Source organism: Lissotriton helveticus, chromosome 1_2, assembly GCF_964261635.1.
Source record: "Lissotriton helveticus chromosome 1_2, aLisHel1.1, whole genome shotgun sequence".
Taxonomy (NCBI): Eukaryota; Metazoa; Chordata; class Amphibia; order Caudata; family Salamandridae; genus Lissotriton; species Lissotriton helveticus.
Window position 1 is genome coordinate 457,595,015 of NC_136058.1, and position 17,997 is coordinate 457,613,011.

At 47.0% G+C, this 17,997-nt stretch overlaps 1 long non-coding RNA gene across 3 annotated transcripts in view; it reads right to left on the minus strand.

The window, feature by feature from the left end:
• Positions 1 to 10,361, minus strand: part of LOC144807731 (uncharacterized) — a 423,118-nt gene extending 412,757 nt beyond the window's left edge. For 2 of the 3 annotated variants that reach the window (XR_013606400.1, XR_013606401.1), the window contains exon 1: positions 10,101 to 10,361. This is a non-coding gene — a long non-coding RNA (uncharacterized LOC144807731). Of the gene's footprint in view, positions 1 to 10,069 lie in introns of all 3 variants that reach the window. The other variant, XR_013606402.1, reaches the window with a different exon arrangement.
• Positions 10,362 to 17,997: the final 7,636 nt, after the last annotated feature.

A 17,997-nucleotide genomic window follows, 5' to 3' on the forward strand; every position in this document is an offset into this window, starting at 1 on the left:
CATGTAACGTAACTGGTGCTATGTAAAGTGCTCTGATACCTGATTCGGTTCGGGTCTAGTTTGCGCTATATAAAACTCTGCAAAAAAAGAAAAAATTGACATCATCCACACAGAGAACATACAGTGTTTCACCACCGCTGACAATACCACCACCCCCATGGAACATCTCAACTTAATGCTCCACATGGATGACAAGACAACCATCAGAGGCACACTTGCATGCCGACCCTCAGGCCCACGCTCCAGCTTCTGCAACAAAATTGCAGACTTAATTGTCCTCCTAGCCTTTGCCCCAAGGACTACGTCTTACTCAGTGACCTTAATTTACACATCGATGACCCAAATGAACCCAACGACAAAAACACTGCACACATCCTTGACCGTATGAGCAGCCTCACATTGACCCAGGTTATTGACAACCCTACACATACCACAGGACAAGCTAGACCCATTTTCACCTACAGCAACGGCGTAAAATGCAGCCAAGTCACAGAATTCAAGATCACTTCATCATCCACTTCAGCATCTCCAGACCCCGCACAGCCACCTCCAAGATAACCAATGACCCCCAGGGGAGGTGGATTAAAATCTCAGAGACCTGCTCCTTGAACGCTGGCAACACCACCTTGGTACCAGTACCAACAATGAACAGGGAGCGATAAACTTAAGTGATAGTTCACCAACTGCGCAGACAGCATCATCCCCATCAATAGCAACATCCAGAGAAAATCCTCTACAAAGGCCACCTGGTGCACACAACAACTCATAACAGCGAAATGAGTCAGCAAACAGTTGGGGAGGAGATGGCATATAATAATAATAATAATAATCCACATTTGTATAGCGCACAATCACCCGTTAGGGTCTCTAGGCGCTGGGGGCCGTCGGGAAGATTAAGCAAGCTATTGCCCAGAGTCGCATGGTGCTGGGCTAACCTGCCGCCGGAGCCGGGGATCGAACCGTGATCCCCAGATTCCAGCGTCAGTCGCCCTGGCCGCGGCGCCACACCTCTCCCATATCAACAAGGACACCTCTAACAAGGCCGCCTTCAACACTTCCATAACTGTTAAGTGCAAACATATCACCCCTTAAGGTTTCAAGGCACTGGGAGCCACCGGGGAGATTAAGTGAGCTATTGACCGGAGTCTCATGATGCTGAGCTGCCGTAGGCAACAGGGATCAGATCACTAGCCCGGCGCTCTGGAGGCAGGCTCTCTGGCTGCTTCGCCACACCTCATCCAACCTCTACCATCGCCTGCTGGGGGCAACAGGGATCAGATCACTAGCCCGGCGCTCTGGAGGCAGGCTCTCTGGCTGCTTCGCCACACCTCATCCAACCTCTACCATCGCCTGCTGGGGGCAACAAAGAGTACAGTCTTTGACGCACACATTGAAACCAGCATCAACAACACCAAAGAACTTTTCAAAATTGTTAAGGAATTCTCCAACCCGGCTGCCAGCAAAAACAACATCACACCCTCACAGGAGCTGTGTGAAAACCTCGCCCACTTATTTCATGACAAGATCGTAACCATGTACAGAAACTTTGAACCACAACCCACATTATTAATTTGAAAAACATTTATTTAAGATTTGCCCATTACATAGTAAATAAAGTCAATTTCGATCAAAGATAATTATGATTGTTTTGCTTCATGTTCTTTGATGAATACGTTTGTAACACGCTGCAGTCATTCCTCCCACTGTCCAACCCATAACAAAAGAGCCCCCCCAACCCATACAATATGGCATATTGGCATATTACAAAGATCAGCAAAAGTCAGCTTCGAAGTCCAGGGCTCTGAAGAAATACTTTTGAATGTTATCTCACATGAGTTACTTACATTGTTTAAGACACCACTTCATATCTGTGTGGATAAAGATTTCGACCCGTTCCATCCAATTATGTACTGCTATCATGCTCATTCATAGTCTGAGGGGAAAGCACATCTGTACCCTCCGGCGTAGCCCCTATTAGAGCCTCATCACCCTCCTCGCCTCCAACTATCTCTACCCGTTCTACGTGGTCCGCTACCTCGTCTGACCCCTGGGCCAGTAGGTAAGCGGTCTTTTTAGTTAGGAGATCGGCATAGCAGTGTAGGTGTTCCTGCCAAGAGGATAGGTCATGCAATCAGGTCTTGAATTTGGGGGCCTGACCTCTATCCCATCTGCAGGCCACCTGCCGTTTCGTGAGTAGCATTCCCATTGCCAAATATTTCTTGTGTACTGTAGCAATACCTTGGATTAAACCCGAGGGCCAAGTGTGGGGTTGGTAGTATCTGTACTCCTTTCATAGCAGAGATGTCCTCAAAAACTTCCGCCGAGTGAATCGCCACCTGAGGGCAGGTCCACGCCAAGTGAATAAAATCCGCCCCTTCCCACCCGCACCGTTCGCATTTGTCATCGGTCCTGAGGAGGAATTTATGTAGCCGGACCGGAGTGTGGTATAATCTATGCAAAAATTTAAAATGTATTAGACGCAGTCTACTGTCAGTCTGTGTACAACTGATTTCCCATTGTTCGTCCGTAAGGGGAACACCCAAGCAGTTATTCCATTCCGTTCTGGCTCGTAAGGGGTGAGGTGGAGGGGAATTTCTCACATACTTATACAACGTGGAAGTGACGTGGGGGCTTCAGTCTGCAGCAGTGCGTGTAGTAGTGCGAACGTATCAGGTTCTGCAGGAAATGATGGGGTTATGGCTTTTACACTTTGTCTGAGTCGAGTATACATGAATATATACATGGTGGTGGGGGGTTGCTCCCCTAAAAATTGTTCCTTTGTTCTGAACTGTCGCCCAGTATACAGATCTGCCCAGGTGCTGTAATGTAGTTTGTCGAGCATTCTACGACATATCCCTTCATACGTGACCTGTAAGAGCAGAGTGGGTAACAAGGCCATCCTAGGGGAGTACATTAGGGGAGTCTCCAACTTGTGGGCTATCCACCGCCATGCAGCTATAGTGCAGTTCACAGTGGACGGGTCACGCTCCCGTTCCTTGACTGACGTAAACAGGTACTCCTCTGGAGGTGTCAGGCCATGTAGCCATCCTCCACCGCCAGGTGAGGCATGAATGGGGTCGGGTTGAGCCAATATACTGCAAAGTGCACCTGCACACAGTAATAGTAGTGTTCAAAGTTGGGAACATTGTACCCTCCCTGGTGATATGGTAACATCAGTGTGGTCAGTTTAGGCCGTGCCTATTTCCCGGCCCAGATGAGCCGTATGAGCTGTGACTTAAGTGTATTGAAGAAAAAGCTGCCCGGATGGTAGGGTATGTTGGTAAATAGGTATAACAATGTTGGTAGTATCACCATCCTAATGAGGGATATCCTCCCCGCCGTCTAAAGAAGTAGTCGTATCCATTTGGATACTCTATCTGTCACTTTGTCTATAGCCGCATTATAGTTGGCACGCGTTAATACGTCCATGGCGTGGGTGGAGCCCATGTCCGTTCTCAGTAAGACTTCTAGTAGTCATGAGAAACATGGCATGGGTGGAGCCTATGCCCGCTCTCAATAAGACTTCCCGTAGTCATGAGAACCATGGCGTGGGTGGGGCCTATGCCCCGCTCTCAGTAAGACTTCCAGTAGTCATGAGAACCATGGCGAGGGTGGAGCCTAGTAGTTTTGAAAACAAGGGTACCCCATAAAATGAGCTTGAGACGTATGTATGAAAAACAATGGTTCAGTGGTGGCCTAAATGTTAAATGTTAAATGTCGTATACTTGTAAAGCGCACAGCTGCCCCAGCAAAGGGGCGTCCCGGCGCTGTATACCGCTGGGGAACCCATCCTGGCTTTCCCTGTGAGATGGTCCCTCCTGGGCATCTCCAAGGTGAAGACAAGCATCCCCGGCGCTGATGGGGCCGTTAGTAGAGATTAAGCAAGCTATTGCCCAGAGTTGCTGAGTGGTACCCATGGTTGGAGTAGGCACCGAGGCGAGAATTATCGAGTCCGCTGACCATGGCCCAAGACCCTGCCGCGTCGGGAATCGAACCCTGGTCCCGGGCCGACCTCTGCTTCCGGGTCTGCCGCCTCTAACCAGTGAGCCACACCACTCCACAGTATAGGACCTAAAGAGATACAGCGTATAATTAATTCACGCTTGGGAGCTGAACATGTAGGGAATTATATAGATAGTCATTTATTTTCAATTCATAATATGTACGAAGGAGTTTCAGGTGCTCACATGAGTGACAAGGTTCATAACGTGACATAAGTGAACATAGTGAAACAGACCGAAATAGCACACAACAACAAGGGATAGGCCACAAAGCTATGTACAATGAGGTGGGGGCATTTCCTTGGGTAGGTCGACGACGTTTAGATCTATTATAATTTTAGATCATCTTCAGGACTGGGGAGCTTCCTGAAACTGCAAAGAAGTAAGTAAATTTAACAAATGGCCCTACATAATTGCATTCTTTACGTAGTGAATATAAGTGCTCCCAGTGGCATGATGATCTCACTTGCATACACAATGACTTTTTAAAAGAAATATATTTATAAGATCAGGTTTGGCGCTAAACTGATAACCGTGTGCTAGCGTGCTGAGTATTTTTATTGGTGATCATGTCTATTACGTGAGTAATAGCGCGCTTTCTAATTTTTCTAAGAACTTACTTTTGCAAACTAACATTTGTTCCCACTCATTTCTGGCGCGAAAAACATTTGCAGTCTCGCGGGGTACTAGTTTCAGCGATTCAATCTGCAGAAAGAGGCGCACAGTATGGTTATCAAGGGAACAATTAGTGTTAACTTGAATTGTTCGCATCTCATATATGAGACTTACTCATGGAGCCATTCGGCGCACCCTACTTCAGGGGTTTTCACACGATGCTCTTTGTGGGAGGATTAAGGCATTTCTGAAAGGTAGGAGGTTTAGGCAATCGCTTAATCAGGGGTAATGGTATATTTTTAAATCATAGTTAGATCGAGCTACTATCTAACTTACTCGGGCTTGTTCATTAGGTTTTCTTTATTCAAGTAGATTTGGGTCAGAAGATAGATGGACGGGTGTAACTTCCATTAAAAACTACAACAAGCGAGAAATAAGATTATATACATATTTTTTACAACAGGCGCTGTGAAGTCAGAGCGTCAGTGAGTTTTTAAAAAAAAAAAGAAAATCGAGCGTGAGTGAAAAGGGTTTTGGTCTAATACCGGGGGACTGTGTTACAAAACCGGCGAAAAACATAGGGGCATATTACCAACAACTAGCGATAATTTTTGTCTCTAACTTGTTTAGAGACAAAAATTATCGCCGCAAATCGGCGATTTTTATCGCAGATAAACCTTGCTATTAGCAAGGTTTATCGCAAATGCGATAAAAAACGGCCGCAATGCATGAATATCGCTGAAAAGTCAGCGATATTCATGCATTATCGAGCAAATGCTCTTAGCCATGTTATCCACCTCCCATTGGAAAACATGGCTAAGAACTGCTCAGGGCAGGTGTTAGCTTTTGGAGATATTCGCGCTTAGCGCGAATATCTCCAAAAGTTGGTAATAGGAGATAGCGATGTTAGCGACTGTTTCCAGTCGCTAACATCTTGGCACGCCCACTTTGCATGTCATTAGTGATAAATATCACTGACATGCAAAGTGGGGCCCATGATGGTCGCTATCTCCTATTAGCTGTCTCTAACTGGTGTTAGCGACAGCTTGGTAATAGGGAGATCATTTTATCTCCGCTTTCTTGGCTTTTAAAGCCAAAAAAGCGGAGATAAAACCCCTTGATAATATGCCCCATAGTTACCAGGTTCCAATTTTAGGTGCTGCCTTGAGCTGTGGAAAATCAAAGGGAATGAATTAAAATCACTGGAAGGCATAGGCACATCATGACGCCCCGCCAGGGGTTACACTTACTTAATCTGTTTAGTTCGTGGCTGAGAAAGGGTGTCTGAGTTCCTCGCTGCACTCGCGAAAGTGTACGGGCACAGCTACAGCATTTAATTCATTTCCGGGCACGTGACCGGGCATGCGCGGAGAGATCTAGTAATCGCGCATGCGCAATAGACGCCTGTGGTCTGTAGTCCACTAGACTGATGTCATATTGCGCAAGAGCTCCGCAGAGACACTGGTCGTCACTACAGGGAGCCTTAACTATGTGGACTAAAGTCGATTATAAAGCATATTACTTCATAGCTATATCTGTATAGTCATGTAAGGTGGGTAAGGGCTAACGAGTGCATTTTTTCATATTTACATTTATGACACGGGCAGAGTATTTTGGGGTGTGTGGCTAATTCCAAAGGGCTTGGATAGACCTCTAGTATGTGAGCGTCATTAAATTGCGCTGCGCGGAGTTGAAAAACAAACTAGTCAAACAGTACACGGTATGTAATACATCTGAAAGTGAAAAACCTGTATAACAAGAGAAACAGTAATAAATTGTTCAACATTCGGCGAGGGGCAGTGCATGAGGGTAGTATATACTACAGAAGTTCAGATCCATCAAAGGATTATACTCAAGTATATGTATTCCACTCATCAAGAGTTTTAAGTCCTTTCTCAATCGTTTTGCAATTGTAAATCCATTTGCACTCCAAACGGTTCAGGGTAGTTTGCTGATTGCCTCCTCTCGCATTTGGTATCAATTTATGAATCACCTGCCACTTTAAATCATTTACTGAGTGTCCATATTCAAGGTAATGTTCCACAAGTGGTGCAGTAGTTACTTTGCAGCGGATTTGGCTCCTATGCTGCGAGATCCGTGTCTTTACTTGCTGGGTTGTTTGGCCAATGTAGAGCAGGTTACAGGGGTACTTAATGCAGTAAATGATGTTTTTCGAATTACAATTCGTAAAGAATTTCAGTATGTGCTTACAACTCTCATACTCAAACACTTTGGTGTTACAGGTAAATTTGCCTGCCATGCAGTGATTACACTTAAAGTGTCCTAGGACAGGTGGTAGATTGAGACAGGTCTCAATTGTGTTATTTCTATTGGACGCAGTCGCTGCCTTAACCAGATGGTCTTTCAAGTTACGTCCACTTTTGAAGGAAAAAAGTGAGGACCCTGTCTTGAGCTCCAATGGATCCAGTACAGACCAATGTTTTTTAGTTAGTTTCAATAGCTTATTGCTGACTGTACTGAATGTTGTAACGCAAGTAATTCTAGACAGTGTCTTCTTTGGTTGTGTTTCAAGCAGGTGTTCCCTGTGCGTATACCACGCTCTTTTCATGGCCCTTCTCACTAGTTTTCTAGGGTACCCCCTGGTCGTTAGTCTGAGGCTGTCTTGCCCAAAGTCAATGCCCTGAGCTTGCGTTCTAGTGGTTTGGTGGCGACTTGTGGGAATGCTGGCTCAGAGGTATGTGAGTGCACATTTAGATAACCATGCGTGTGTATTGCGGTACAGGTAATGTCAGAATTTAAGGTGCACGTTCATAAGATATTGAGTGGGTGCACTGCAGGTCTCATGGTATTCTCACATGTGGCGATGCCAGGAGCATGGGTGCACATTCGTCAATAAACTCAGATGTGTAGAGGTCGATGCACAGATTGTTGTCCTGACTGCATATACATTGAAGGATGTGAATTCAGTGCGTTTAAGGTGAATGAGTGCAGACCGTGAGCCTGTCGCCATGAGCACTATGCACATAATGTTGACTGGTAATTGGCTCATCTGCGAGTACACCTTAATTTTCAGCATATACTACTTCACCCCCTCGGTCAGACAGCTGTGAAATGCCGCAGAAGGACGACAGGTCCAAGGAGGAACCAGACCGGCATTTCCGGTCTTTTTCTCTGCCGATTGACCCAAGGAGGCTTTTACAGACACTAGCCTGTTAAAAGCAAGAGGGAATTCCCCTCTACATATAGACGCACTTTAGGGAGTGCGACACATTTAAAAAAACAAACACACCCACTATAATTTTGTATTATTTAATTGCACCACATCACTCATTGGTCCTGAGGAAAGCCAGTTTTTAAAGGCCTGGCTGAAACATGTAGACCACACTGGACGTAGGGGGTCATAAACTCTCCAATACGTCCGACTGCCTTTTTATCCGCTAACAGGGGCCCAGTTAATAAAATGTAACTATCTTACCCTCGGGTACTGGGACCCACTGTATAGCTTTTAAATTTCACTTTCTCACTCACCACACTGCACACTCAGCAATCATACCAGCTCCGCAGTAATTCTGGCGTTGAAGCACACCCTGGACACGCTAGGTGTCACTGTGGTGGGCCCGATGATGAAGCATGCCACCAACTAGGTTGGTGGGTGAGGGCTTTTATAACAAACCCAATGGTTTTTCAGTTAAAAGCGTACATAACAGAGTCTCGCACCTCTAGCTAGTCCTTATTGATATACCATATATGAATTGGGGATCCGGACTAGCTTACCTAGTCCTCACTCTCTTCTTTGATCAAGCACACTCCTTGTGTTTGGCCAGTTTGAGGGCTGTTCTCATGCCGACCATTGGGAGAGCAGATAAGCTTTTATAGTCATCTCAAAAGATCTGGCTGCCCTGTTGTAATAAGAAACCACTTCTTGGCCGCTCAAGTCTGATAATTCATGACTTCTGACATAATGTTAATTTGCACCATTAATAGTAACAAAGAGACAATACCACCTTTTGGTGAACAGCGTTAGTGATTAAGGGGGTATTTGAAATGCTAAACCCCTCATAATAGTTGCAGAGGAAATAAAAGGAAGCTTTAGCAACGGAAGTATTTTTTAAACATTAACTTCAGCTCTGACAATATTAAAAAAAACATGCTCGCAGCAGTGCAATTCAAATAGATTGCTCTGCCTGTATTAACCGTTGATATGATTGCAAATTAAATATGTAATGACAGCAAACTTTTCAGTGTTTTAAAATAGTTCTTCATGAATTTAAAAGGAGGAGGGAGGGGTGGAATTTCTGGTAATTGTTTTTCCTCAGCTTCATTGATTGATTTTGCTTGCTAAAAAGTGTCACTCAGAGTTGTTGAAATGTCACTCATAATTCCACTGAAATTATGAAAATGTCACACATAGCAATCTGAAACCTTGGCAGCTCTGTTCTCCTCCTCCAAAGACACCTCCAAAAGTAATTCACGCCCTCCCTATTATCTGAAGGAAGACCTCCCATCGCTGAAAACTCTACTCTCCAGGACTATGGAAGTGTCTTCCCAGTGTGTTCTTGTGGTTGGAGTGTTTGCCATTTATTGCAGTATTACCCTTCTACCCGTGTTTGTTTCTCTTTTGTAACTTGCACCCGCCACTTTTCTCTTGTAACACACTGTTTGCTCCGCTCACATTTTGTTTGCTTTTGATACTTGCTCAAGCGCCACCAGTGCCTACGTCGCGTTTGTTCTTGTGCCTCAGTGTCTAGCATATATTGCAGTAAATGACCTCTAATTATAGTTTGTTTTCTCTTGTAACTGCACACTTGTCACTCTTTCCTCCTGTAATGCACCGTTTACTCCTCTTGTATTTTGTTTGCTCACAATTGTCACTTTTGCCTCGTGTAACTTACCGTCTGCTTTTGTATTTGGTTCACTTGTAATGTTTCTCCTCATGTATCAGTGCTGTTCCTATTGTGAAGCCCCTGACGCCTTCGAGTAAAGGCCGCACTATATAAAAACGCATAAATAAATAAAAAAATAAAAAAATGCATTCATTTATTCACCCATAGGGGCCCCTTCTATCTTCCTACAGGGTTCCCAGGGGGAGGCAGCAGCAGTCCCCAAGGGGGTGGTTTATTCTGTATTTAATTCAGGATCTTTATAAAGCGTGGAGGAGGCGGGGGGGGGAGTCGAGGCGCCTCGGATGAAACATTTATTATCACAAGTTGTGCTCAGGAGCCCTCTCTGACCTCTGCCTGTGCTCCGCGCATGCGTAGTTGTGAACAATGGAGCTCTCTCTGACGCGATGGTGCAGTGTCTGTGCCGTTCCTTTTACTCAGCGCATGCGCACCTGTAAACCATTGAGCCCTCTCTGACCCGCATGTGGAGTGTCTGTCCTCCGCGCATGCGCAGCTGTTAACCATGGGGCCCTCTCTAATCCGTATCTGTCCTCGGGGCATGCGCCGCTGTTAATCAGGCCCTCGCCGATCGTTTCCTCGGCGCATGCGTACCTGTAACCATGGAGCTCTCTGTGACGCGTACCTGTCCTCAGCGCATGCGCAGTTCTTCACCCGTGGAGGCCGCTCTGACCCGCGCTCTGTCGTGTGTGAGGACGGACAGTGTTGACCCCTCTCGGCGCTGACGGTGTGGCGCCCCCTCTCGGTTGGAGTCTGCAGGCTGCGCGAGGCTGGGCGTGACGGTGACGCGCTCTCACTCTCACTGTGCTTCGTCACAGGCAGACATCCTGCGCATGCGCACTCGAGACAAACCGAGTGTCGCGCGCATGCGCAGCTGCAGACCCCCGCGTGACTCTTCAGACTGAAGGTAAGAAACGGCCTCGACCTGCGGTGGAAGAGACGCAAAGCATGGAGGGGGCGGGGCCTGAGGGAGGGGGCGGGGCCTGTTGGAGTGGAGGGGGCGGGGCCTGTGGGTGAGGGCGGGGCCTGTGGGTGAGGGCGGGGCCTGTGGGTGGGGGCAGAGAATGTGAGGGCGGGGTCAAAACAGCAAACCCGCCCAGCCTGGAGGCGTTGCATTATATAGGGAGCGGGCCTCTGTATGTTTCTGGGTTCGATTTCCTAGGCCAGAGTTTGAAACTGAGGTGCTGGTGTTATCACAGAAGTGCAACGGCGGTAAAGTCAGCAGTGGTTGTCTGCATCTTCCCCTCTGCCGTCTCCGAATCAGCTCTTTTTATTTAGCAGTTGATACTGGCAAGTGAGACACAGACTTGCTCGGTCAGGGAGACTGGGGGACCCCGGGCACTTCATAGGACTTCTCGGCACTCTGCCACATTTCCTCTGTTCCTTCTGGGCCATTCCTCACAACAGGCTCTGCTGCTGGTCCTCCTCAAAGGGCAGGCGGACTGCTGCCGGACAAGTCTCTCTCCTCTTCCCTCTCATCAGACAGGCAGATGACAGGGCCACTGCTCGGGCAATAGTTTCATGACTTGCAAAAACCAGGCAATGTGCCCTCGCCTACAGGGGAGTCACTATCAGTGATACTTATCTTGAAACATCAGCTCTTTGTGTCGGGCAGTAAAGCAACTTGAGTTACAACAAAGCCAAAATGTTTGCGACCCACTTTTCTGTGTTATTTTCAGACCCTGAATGCTTATTCCCTGTCTGGGTTTACTGGTTTCCCTGGTTGCATTTCATCGTCCATTTTCTTCTGCAGCACAAACAAGGACTTTGTGCAGGGTGATTGCGCTCACAGCAGGTAGTGATGATGCTGCCTCCATGCGGGAATACTTAAAACATGAGCCAGTAAGTGTGAACCTTCTAAATGGCGGTCCTGACTCCATCCCTCCACCCTTGTGTCCAAAGTTACACCCTTCTCATCTGGATTGCTGATAATAAAAAGGATTCTAGACTTATAGCGTTCAATCTAAGGGTGGTCTCACCTGGTGCGCATTACACACTGCTTCGCTCAGGGAACCAGCGCTGCGCGACTACGTCAGCGTACGTGCTAAATAGGCCAGCGTGAGCCACTAGAGCGCTAACCAATCAAGTAGCCCCCTTCCAATTCCCCCGGATCAAAGAATGATGAAAGTGTGCAAAGTACAAACAATTAAAATGTAAATAATGCCCCATATATCACAAATTCACAGGTTTTTAAAAGATTCTAAAAAGGATTCTAGCAGTATAGCGTTCAGTCTATGTATGTCGGAATTTGTAAAGCGCACAGCTACCTCCACCGAAGGTGTCCCGGCGTTGTCCGTATTCCCCTAAGGAACCCTTCCTGGCTTTCCTGGGAAATGTCCACTCCTGGGCACCCCCCAGGTGCAGCCAGGCATCCCAGCGCTTTTGGGGCCGTTGTGGAGACTAAGCAAGCTATTGCCCAGAGTTGCAGCGTGGGACCCATGATCAGAACAGGCACTGAGGCGAGAATATCCAGTCAGGGGAATTAATGAGCCGGAGACCCGCCGAGGCGGGAATCGAACCCTGGTCCCTGGCCAGAGCTCTGCATCAAGGTCTGCCTGCTCTAACCATTGAGCCACACTTCTCCAGTCTAAGGGAGGTCTCACGTGGCCTGTGTTATTGCATCGTTTGCGTCAGATTCTCCTCGTGCCTGGCCTGTGTTATTGCATTGTTTGCGTCAGATTCTCCTCGTGCCTGGCTTGTGTTATTGCATTGTTTGCATCAGATTCTCCTCGTGCCTGTTCTGTGTTATTGCATTGTTTACATCAGATTCTCCTAGTGCGAGGCTTGTGTTATTGCATTGTTTGCATCAGATTCTCCTCGTGCCTGTCCTGTGTTATTGCAGTGTTTGCATCAGATTCTCCTCGTGCCTGGCCTGTGTTATTGCATTGTTTGCCTAAGATTCTCCTAGTGCCTGGCCTGTGTTATTGCATTGTTTGCATCAGATTCTCCTAGTGCCTGGCCTGTGTTATTGCAATGTTTGCGTCACGTTTTTCTAGTACCTGGTCTGTGTTATTGCATGTATACGCTGTTCTTGGTATGTTATTATTCTAATAGTTGCAGGTTTTCTAACAAACATGGTACCTTTTATCCCAATCAAGTGCATCTGACTGCAAGGACACTGCACTCTCCCTGCAGTAGCAATCTATTTCCTATTTATGTAGCAACAGACAGCACAACATGTCTGCCAGAGATGTCGTAAGGTCAGAAACAGTACATAGGTAAGTAGGTATGAGAAAGATTTTAAAAGAAGAAGCTGCTGTGATAGACGGCAAAACATCCATGTCGAAACATCAGCAGTAGGACAATGGTACATGGAACAATAATAGTAGATTTATTTCCACGTCTGTGCAGTGCGTGTCACTTATTGTTCTTTTCTTCCACTCTCATGAGATAGTTTTTCAAGGGAACTCTGAGCTCACTGAGTGTGGAGCTTCCATGAATCCCAGAGACGAGCCGTTCCAAAGACGGTAACAGAGAAGGTTGAAAGATCTGAGTCTTGATCCTGGCAGATGGACGGGTGATCCCTGAGGGGGTGTAGTTGGTCTGTGCGTTGCCACGGCTGTCCAGTGGGTGTAAGAAAATGTCAGCAATTTGTGGAGGGCCCTCTTTTGCGTGAGAACCACCCAGCTTCATGCAATACAGACTTGAGGGTTTGTGTCTGCGCAGGACGAGTTACATTCTGATAGCAAAATGGAGGACCTTGTCCAAAGCGGATAGATGTTACCAAGGATTAACATCTTCAGTTACGACAGATAGAGAAAGCAGTGGGGCTCCCCCTTTGGGGCGTGTGACGTCGCCCCACTGCTTTCTGGCAGTGCGTGAAGGCAGAAACATAAATGGTAAAACCTACCATTTATGTTCCTGCCTTCTTGCATTGTGAGAAAGCAGAAGTGCCTCTGCCTGGTTGGGGGCGAGCAGGTGGGCGGTCGTCTTGAGGGTGGGGGGGGGAGTGGCATACCTACTGTTGTGGGTACTGACTGTTTGGTCAGCCCCATGGTCGAACAAAGTAGTCATGCGCACCCCTCCGTTTTAGCCTGCATAGAGAAAATGGCCCTGTCGGGGCGCTCTCCGCTGCGCCTAACCAATCACAAAGCGTTGTGATTCGATTAGGGGAGCAGGAAGAGGGAGGCTGCCTAAAAGGGCGCCAGGACTCCAGAGCAAGCAGGAGCTGAGGCGGTCCCTGAGGAAGCAGGTTCCTTTTTTTATTTTATATAGATAAGATACTGATAGATTACCCCCCTCCCCCGCCCGGCTTGAATTCACCCGCTTTGCCGGCCGCGACTGTTTATATGACACCATGGGATTCGATTAAACGTTCCCACCATAAATGCTTCTTCTTCCTAAAATTATGGAAACCTATCATTGAAAACAATTGTGCTATATATCAACAGCAGGGATCTTCTTTGATTGACAGTGCATGGTAGCCCTGTTTGCATGAATTTGTGTATTAATATGCCTAGGTTCTTACGTATAGTGTCCACTGATCAGCATCGTTTCTCAAGCTGAGAAAACCAAAAGCGTTCTCTGTTAACAAGCAAGATGCTATCACGGTTTTCCAGCTTACCTTTTCCTCCGACGCATTTTGAAGAGAAGGCTTGTGCAGTGGCGTAACGAAAGTTGAAGGGGCAAGGTACACAGAGGGGCACCCGCTCCGGATTTAATCTCCGGCATGATTACAGTGCTGAGGGGGCCCCCGTACTGCCGGAATTGTGGGGGCTTGTGTTACGCCCCTAGGCTTGTGTCGTTGCTAACTACTCAGGAACTTTCTTTTCATAACCGCATAGCCACGTTACAGTTGAGCTTAAAAAGGCACCGGAATAAAAAGAAGATGGCGTTTTCCCATGTGGAGTATTGCTTAATAAAGATAGTTTGTGAGTCTCAAACACGGTGCACATAAAGCCGCCCACCCAGGGTAGACGATACGGTTGTATCAACGTCTAGTGCAGTTATCTGCATCAACAACGTTCAATACTAAGCTCTCAACTGTGGATTACCATTAGCATCCAAAATCCCGCAGTCTCTGCACTGTAAACCCGAGCAAAACAAATCAAACTTGAATACAATATACATAGCATGTGCATATTTACTGATCTGTTGTCTCCTGCAAGCGCTATTCCATTCTGATTCAGGCTTTTCAGGAGTCATAGAAGGGATGAGCACCGAAGTGCCTGGCCTGGCCTGGCCTGCAAGAACTCCCTGCCTGTTTTCTGCTTCCCGCTGAGCTGTTAGTGTTCCTGCTTGGGAATCGGCATCTCTCCTGATAAACCATATTATCTGCTGTTTTAAAGATGCTGCCGTGTTTTATGTTGATAATATCTTAATAGCCTCCCTGCTTCGGAATATGATCTAAATGACCCATCCTCCAGTCCACCCTGCCAGGGACGTATCTGTGCACCAGGGCAGTGTCGTCGACCAGATGCCACACAAGCAGGAGGCATCTCACACTCTCACTGCCTGGTATGTGTGGCACAGTCCTTAATCTTTGCGAATGTGAACTTTGTTATTCATTTCCTGCTAACAAGCTGTGTGGCTAGACTCTCATTCACCGAGGCTGTAGAGGCACCAGAAGTCCTCTGCAGGGCTTCCCAAAGAGGAACACATAACCACGGGGTCGGGCCACTTTTATCTTGGCTGTTTCCAGGTGTAGTCACAGCAGGGAATGTACGAAAGCAGTGGGAATCGTGAAGGTTAGTCATGAAATCGAGTGTCTTTCACTCCCCATCTCGTGCAAAGAGCCAGTGGGTGGGTCAGTTCAAGACTTAGTTATTTATTTTTGACCGAGCTACCTCATTACTCTTGGCATTCACCCTTCTTTCAACAGACATGTATCGGAGCTGGCTGCGTACTTAAGAATCACACCGCAGGCTGCATACGTACATAAGAATCATACGTGTTTGTTTTATTAAACATAATTTTCATCTGCAATTGTGTTGTACAAACTGTGAAGAGTTCATTTTTATAAATCGGGGCTGCATTGTGACAGGTGTTACCAAACCAGAAACAACCTTTGTCTGTAATTGTTTAAGCAGTTCTTAGTTCATTATTTATTAACTTCTTTTGAGTTGCAGATGTATTCAACTTTGGTCTGTGAAATATAAAACGTGTCTTTGTAACTGCCCCGCAACGACGTCGGGAATAACACCAATTCATCAGAAAAACTTTTCATTCATTGGCTAGGATTTTGTTTTCTCACACCGAGGCTCATCTAAAAGCTGTGTGAATGGGAACTATCAGGCCTCGTTTTTTTAAAATCATGTTTTAAAAATATTTTCTTCTGTTCGATATGGCTCTGTCTTTGAATTTGTCTATGCACGCTGGAAGCCATTGAACATGGACGCTACGGGTATCACTTGTTGTGATGTAGTATGTGGGATCTGTCTCTGTGTAGCGTGTGGTAGTAGCGGAAGGCCTTATCTTAATGTAGGGTGGGTGTGGTCTGTCCGTGTTTTGATGCAGTAGTAATGACGAATATGAGGCAGGAGTCCGAATAGTGGGATTACACTCTCAAATTTGCTTGAAAATGCACCGTTTTCACCCCCGTAGGTGGTTCGGTCTCACAGTGAAGTACAACAATTGTTTTACGCCTCACCACTTTCAAATGTCATCAGCCGCCACTGAGAGAAAGCCCAGGTACCTCGATGTGCTTGAAAAGCTTTCTGCACTCTGCTGGTGCAGGCTGGATGTTTATTCTCTAGTTGGCATTTGCCAGGGAATGTTCAGATACAGTGGTTGAATTAAACCTTGGAGCAGCACTTGTAGCGTGGACTCTTGGAGTCTTGTAGTATGTGCTGGATGAGGTAGAACTGTCTTAATGTTCCACGGAGCTCAGAAAATCCAGACTCTCCGTCCTCTCAGAGCTCGAGCTCTGTGGCTTGATCAATAGAACTGCAATAAAGAAGATAACCTAGACCAGTTCTTCCTCACCCGACCTTTGAACTCATCATTGAGGAAAGAAGCCCCTGCCTGGAAGGAAGTTCTGCACAAAGCACAGCTGACAGAAGTCCTGCCTAGAAAGGAAGATCTGCACAAGGCACATGTTAGAATTGGGGGTCTCTAGTTGGCACAGGGAGGTACTTGTGACATATAGGGACCCTCTCCTCTAGTCAGGGTAAGGGGGTACCCTCCTAAAATAACCCCAGCTCACCCCCTTGGTAGCTTGGCACGAGCAGACAGGCTTATCTCAGAGGCAGTGTGTAAAGCATTTGTGAACACATACAATAATCAAGTGACAACACTACAAATGGACACCACACAGGTTGTATATTTATAAAAACAAGTATCTTTTGTATAGATTTACCACAAGACCAAAAACAATAAGAATAATCCACAGTACTATTAAAATTCAAGAGTTCTTATTAAAAATGCTTAAATCAGGGTTCTGTGCGAGTCGGTAGCCCTGTCCGGCTACAACGGTGATGAAATAACACAGAGTCTAACAATTCCAGCGGACCGTGGGTCGCGAAGCATGCGAGGCGGTGCTCAACTACGATGCGTTCACAGGACTCGAAGTCAGCTACAGTGACCGCGTCGGTCAGACCAGTACGAGTCGGTGTAGCGAGGCGTTGCACGTCGCGGTGTCCACAGGTTATGGTGCAGTCAACGGCTCGGTGACGGCATCAGGACAGAGTCGGTGAGCTCTGAGCTTACGTTGCAAGATGCGGCCGTTGTTCAATGCAGTGCCTAAAGGACACCGGGCCGGTCATGAGAGTCGGTCACAGCTCCCTGCCTCTATAGCCACTGAAATAGCGTTTCAAGCAGCAATCCGCAAAGGCTGATGAAGTCTACTTGTCCTGAGACTTTGGTGCGGGGGCAAGCTCTCTTCCAAGCCCTTAGAGATCCTTCACAAGTCGAATAAAGTGCACACAAAGCCCTTTCTCCTTTCTTTGGCAGCCAGGCAACCACTGCAGGCCAATCCCCCAAGCAGCACTTCAGCTTAGGGATAGTCTCTCCTCAGTTTCTTCAGGTTCCTCTCCTCAGCAAAGGTTTCTTCTTGTAGTCCAAAAGTGATCTAATTTCTTGATATCATGTTCCCAATACTTATACTTCAAAATCCTTTGTCCTCTGGGGGGCAGAGGGGCCTTTGCCCAGTCCAAACCAGTACTGGAGCACTCTGGTTACATGACTCATTCTCTCCTTTCTCAGTGCAGAGCAGAAACATCAGACGCCCCACAGGAGGTGGAGTCAGCATTGTGGAGGGAAAGCACATCCCTGGAGGACTTTGTTGACATGATTCCTTCTCTTCTTTCACAGTGTAGGGCAGAGACATCAGACACACCACAGGAGGTGGAGTCAGCATTGCGGAGGTAAAGCACATTCCTGGAGCACTTAGTTGACATGATTCCTTCTCTTTTTTCACAGTGCAGGGCAGAGACATCAGACGCTCCACAGGAGGTGGAGCCAGCATTGTGGAAGGCAGGAACAGCCATATTCAGGTCCCAGGTACAACTCCTCCCACCCATCTAGATGCAGATCTCTCTATCCACCACTGGGCTAACTCATTCTGTATCCTGGAATTCACCAGC